We start from the raw sequence: 6,001 nt of genomic DNA, 5'->3' as shown, positions 1-6,001 counted from the left end.
AGGGGGCGCCCCCCTCCCTAGTCCAATTCGGACTAGTCCATGGGGAGGGGTGCGGCCACCCTTTGGGGCCTTTCTCTCCTTTCCCGTATGGCCCATTAAGGCCCAATACGAATTCCCGTAACTCTCCGGTACTCCGAAAAATACCCGAATCACTCGGAAGCTTTCCGATGTCCGAATATAGCCGTCCAATATATCGATCTTTACGTCTCGACCATTTCGAGACTCCTCGTCATGTCCCCGATCTCATCTGGGACTCCGAACTCCTTCGGTACATCAAAACTCATAATAAAACTATCATCGTAACATTAAGCGTGCGTACCCTACGGGTTCGAGAACTATGTAGACATGACCGAGACACATCTCCGGTCAATAACCAATAGCGGGACCTGGATGCCCATATTGGCTCCCACATATTCTACGAAGATCTTTATCGGTCAAACCGCATAACAACATACGTTGTTCCCTTTGTCATCGGTATGTTACTTGCCCGAGATTTGATCGTCGGTATCTTAATACCTAGTTCAATCTCGTTACCGGCAAGTCTCTTTACTCGTTCCGTAATACATCATCTCGCAACAAACTCATTAGTTGCAATGCTTGCAAGGCTTAAGTGATGTGCATTACCGAGAGGGCCTAGAGATACCTCTCCTACAATCGGAGTGACAAATCCTAATCTCGAAATACGCCAACCCAACAAGTACCTTCGGAGACACCTGTAGAGCACCTTTATAATCACCCAGTTACGTTGTGACGTTTGGTAGCACACAAAGTGTTCCTCCGGTAAACGGGAGTTGCATAATCTCATAGTCATAGGAACATGTATAAGTCATGAAGAAAGCAATAGCAACATACTAAACGATCGAGTGCTAAGCTAACGGAATGGGTCAAGTCAATCACATCATTGTCCTAATGATGTGAACCCGTTAATCAAATGACAACTCATGTCTATGGCTAGGAAACATAACCATCTTTGATCAACGAGCTAGTCAAGTAGAGGCATACTAGTGACACTCTGTTTGTCTATGTATTCACACATGTATCATGTTTCCGGTTAATACAATTCTAGCATAAATAATAAACATTTATCATGATATAAGGAAATAAATAATAACTTTATTATTGCCTCTAGGGCATATTTCCTTCATAGCTCACTCCCCAAATATCATTTCACTGTTCAATCATCGCCGACGAAAGTTGGGCACGTGGACCCGCGTCGTGAGGGCAACTTTGGTGGCCCACTCCGGCGAGAGCGCGGCCGCAACCACCATGCGCGTGCTAACAAGGTGCATGAGCGCGACCGCAATCTGCGATCAGGCGGCCAAGGCAGCCCAAACGGCCGCTGTTGCGTCTCAGGTGGTGGCAGCAACATCTGCCTCAGGGATAGCAACTGGCGAGAGCGGCACAACAGCTGTCCGTTCCGCAGCGGTGGCCTTAGCCCTGATGGAGGCCACCCACGACCATGTCGAGGCCGCCCATGCCCGGCTCTTGGCAGTCACCGCAGAAATCGACCAAAGCTTCTCCGGCAACGGTCCGCAACCCACGGCCGAAGAGTTGGCAATCGCCGAGAGCGTTCGAGCAGCCGTCCGTTCCTCCGCTGCATACCTTGCGACGACGGAGCCCGTCCAAGCCCAGATCGCAGCCGTCCACGCCCAGCTCGTGGCAGCCTTTTCCAAAGAGATGGCGGACGCGGATGGCGAGGTGCTTGCCGAGTATTGTGCGATGGATGCCATGGAGCCCCTTCCCCAGGAGACCGTCGGCCGCGAGCTGGACATGGAGGTGGCGGCGGATACGACGAGCACCAGCCGTACTACTAGTACTCTTTGTTTTGTTTAATTAAGAGCGTCGGTCTTTAATTTGTTAAAGTAATGTTTAGGTCAGCTAGCTCTGCTTAATTGCTGAACTTGCTCGATTAAGAAGTGTGGGTGTGATGTAGTCTCCTTTGTGTACCCAAATTATGCAATGATGTGGATGACCACTGTAACCATGGAAATTTGAACCAAAATTTTTGACGTTCAAACTCATCACACACGGGTTAAGCTATCTGAATCGTTTATGATGTTCACATATCGTACACAGTTCTGAATAAGGGACCGTGTTTGAAGGCACTTTGCACGCCAGTTTTTTCGCTGAAGCAATTCCAAATGTTTGGCTTCCGCGGAAATATCTACCTCCGTTCCCCCCCTTACCAAAAGCCACATTTCCCTTGTTTCCGCCTTCCTTTCCAAGTTGAAACCTTCACTCCTTGCTTGCAATGCCGCCTCCTCGCCGGCGACCCTCCTTCACGCTGCTTGGCCTCGTCTATCCAGGCAGGTAATCCACACACGACCCCCATCCTCCTCCTTCCACATCCCACATGCCCCGACCGCCGGCGCAATTGGGACACCTTCCACCCAAATCACCGACCCCTCCACCAAATAAGTACCACCCTCAGCCATGCTGCACGCAATTTAGCCAGGATCTTAAGGAGAATTTGGCAGTGGAGAAGCAAATCGCGGCCGCACGCGCGGATGAGGTCGCGATGGATGCCATTCGTGCCGACCCCCAGATCATGGAGGAGCACCTTGCCATTTGCTAGCTACGTCGCTTAAGCATGCTCGGTTTACCCATTGCGTGTGCTGCTCTTGCCTTTCCTTCACAAATTCTAGTGAATTGTGCTATCTAATTTTACCATGCAATCTGTTTCTCTAGTGTATATGTTCCATATGTCGTGCAGTGTGGTGCTCACTTATTAAATATTTTGTTAATTAGTTATCGTCTTCAGTTAACTGTTTGGTTCAATTCTGCAAATGTGATGTTCAATTCTTCAGGCTACAATTTTGTATTGTCTTCCATGTGAGAAATAAATCGAATTTAACTTTACAAAATACATGAGAAACGAATACAATTGCTATATTTACAAGTTGTCAAGCATGCTTGGTTTGGTTATACATTGTGCAATGTGGTGCTCAGTTAACGTTTGGTTCATTTGTGTTGTGGTGTTTAGTTAACTGTTTGGTTCAATTCTGCAATGCGATGTTCAATAGTTGTGGGTGCACTGGTACGAGTCAGTGCTATACAAACGGTTTTTAACCCCTTTCCGCGACGACATTTGGAACCGCCGACTAGTGAGTGACGGCGATAGGGGGGTCCTTCCCACATGACCCAGAAACCGTCGGGGATAGACAGCCTTGATGCATACAGTTCTCCCTATATAACTGTTTCCGATATCTCGAATATCCCAAATGCTTCATCCATGCTACTCGTTTGTGCTCGCATTGCCATCGCAGTCGGAGTTTTGTGGTTTTACCTAAAACCAGGCAGATTCCACGCACGGGAGCTTTCCAGGCAGATTCCAGGTAGATTCCAGGCACGGGAGTTTTATGAATCCTGGCACATCACAAACAGTTCATGTTTAAAAACCGTGTACGATAGGTAGACAATCACACACATTTAGTTTTCCCGCACCATATGTGATAGTGTCTGACATCACACACACTTTGCAAATGGCAACTGTGTGCATGCTTGCACACGTTTCCTCTCTGTGAGCCGTCTCGAATTATGGTGTATATCACAAACGTTTGTGTTTTACCAACCGTGTGTGCCGTAATGACCTGCACACCGTAATTTTGCCCTAATTTAATTGATGCTATTTAAAATTGTGCCTAATTTAAACTTGAAAGTAGGCTACAGCTTTATTCATATCCATCAGGTTCAAACAACCTATGCATTATTCGATTCACAGGTACATATGTTTAAGAATTACATAAGCACCAAATAAAGAATGATGAACCAGGGTTCTATACTTGTACTATTACAGATGGTAAAGAAAGAGGCGACATACATTCCGGTTGCTGAACAAGGTGAAGCGGAATGGCCCTATTGTGCTCTCCTAGAAGCAGAAGGCATCCAGGACTCTAGTCCAACCCCTTGTGATGGCCGGCCGGCAATCATGTAGTTTGAGAGGTAATCTTGAGTAAACTGCTTCAGGATCCACTACAAAAGAAAAAAGATTCAGACATTGTCATCTAACACAACTCATTACGGGCAGTAAAAAGAAGTTCACTGTTGTCTTGCATAAAGTGTAAACAAATAGTTCGATTGACATCTTTTGACCCATTTTAATAACAATCTTTATGAGTTTCCTCACTTGATGCTGGTTCATGAATATCTCATTGCCCCATACGCAGAAAGGGTCGAAGTGTGGATCTTTGGCAATGATATATGTACCTAAAGCACCAAGTTAATATTAGAAGCTAAACAACAATTGAAAAATGATGTAGTACAACACTCCCTCCATCCCATTATATAAGATTTTATTACATGTATATCTAGACATCATCAGAACATTAAGGTAACACTCTTCCTTGTTGCTATGTAGCCTGGGATTGCATATTTAGTCATTCAGTACAATGCATGTTGCTATGTAGCCTCAGATATATTAAATATGGCCCTAGTTAACCTACTGATAAATGGGTTACAGATATATTGAGTGAAATGTCCGATTCAACGATTAATCCCTTATCAGGCCCAGGCTATATGGTACCAGCTACCGATATCCTGAACAGTGAGTACTTATAAGCAATGCGATGAAACTAACCTCGATGGAAAACAACACTTTTCTCAATATTGTCCTGCATGAGTACATATAAAGGCATGTTAAGCACAACAGGCTAAACATCAACAAAATATATCGGTGGTAGACAACATAATCTACAAATGATAGCTTCAGTGTGCAGGCTTAAGCACACTAGTTAAGCAAACCAAGAAGTAGAAAGGTGTGTTAACTGCATCAGGCATAACATTTAAAAACAAGCAAATAGTCATTCAAACTGGTATTGTGCAGGTCTACAGTACACTAGTTATTGTTAAAAAATGAAAAGGCATGTTAACTGCAATATCCTTAACAGCAACCAAATATCATAATTCATGGTGGTATTGTTGAAACTATTATTTATGAAATTGAACTGCACGGCAAATAGTTGCACATATAGAGCATCACATTGTGAAGAACTGAAATAAACAAGTCATAAGGCCATCTCTAGACGATCCTTAAAAAGTTAAAGGACTAAAACCCTTAGTGAATATATATATACTCTAGCAATTTTTGGCCTTTTCTAGTCGATCCCCTAAACTTAATGTTTTAAAATTCAATTTGATCAACTACAAAGCAGGTTCAACCGAAAGTAGCATGCATTCAAACATCAACATAGATAGTTTTGCATAACCGAACATAAAACATAAATTTAAACTAAGCTAAACTACTATCAGTTGAAGTAGAGGTCGAGCCAGTCCTTCCTCGTCATGTACGGTGTGCCGCGAGCCGGGTCCGGGCAGGTGCCGTCGTCGGGGTCGTTGGGGAAGGCACTCCTCCACTCATCGACGTCGATCTCCTCATCCTCAGGGCTCACCTCGACGCCATCTGCGCCGCCGTCGCCGCCGCCTTCGACCTCGTCATTGGAGGAGAGCGCGATAACCTCGCCGCCCTCCGCGCCGCCGTCCTCGCCGCCTTCGACCTCGTCATCGGAGGAGAGCGTGATAACCTCGCCGCCCTCCGCGCCGGCAAAGATCGCCCGCTCTGCCTCCATGCGCTCCGGGTGCTGCAGGCGGAGCTCTTGCATGTAGGCCTCGTCGGCGGGCTCGGCCTCGAAGCGCTCCCATGCCTCGCGGTCCTCCCGCGCCATAGCCGAGCTCACCAACCCTGGCTCCGGAGGAACGAGGTGGGACGGACGTGTGCCGAAGGGGAAACTGAGCCTAGCCGCCGTGTCGTGGTAGCGGACCTGCCAGCGATCGTACTCCATGGCCGCGAGCTCGGCCGTGTGGAAGCTACCGTGCCACCGGCGGGTGTGGGTATCCCGATCTGTAATCTCGGCAACCCATGTCCCTCACCGCCGCTGCCGGACCCCGAGGTAGTGAAGGAAATATGCCCAAGAAGCAATAATAAAGTTGTTATTTATATTTCCTTATATCATGATAAATGTTTATTATTCATGCTATAATTGTATTAACCGGAAACTTGATACAT

This window comes from Aegilops tauschii, chromosome 3, assembly GCF_002575655.3.
Source record: "Aegilops tauschii subsp. strangulata cultivar AL8/78 chromosome 3, Aet v6.0, whole genome shotgun sequence".
Classification (NCBI taxonomy): domain Eukaryota; kingdom Viridiplantae; phylum Streptophyta; class Magnoliopsida; order Poales; family Poaceae; genus Aegilops; species Aegilops tauschii.
This window is presented reverse-complemented; position numbering follows the sequence as displayed.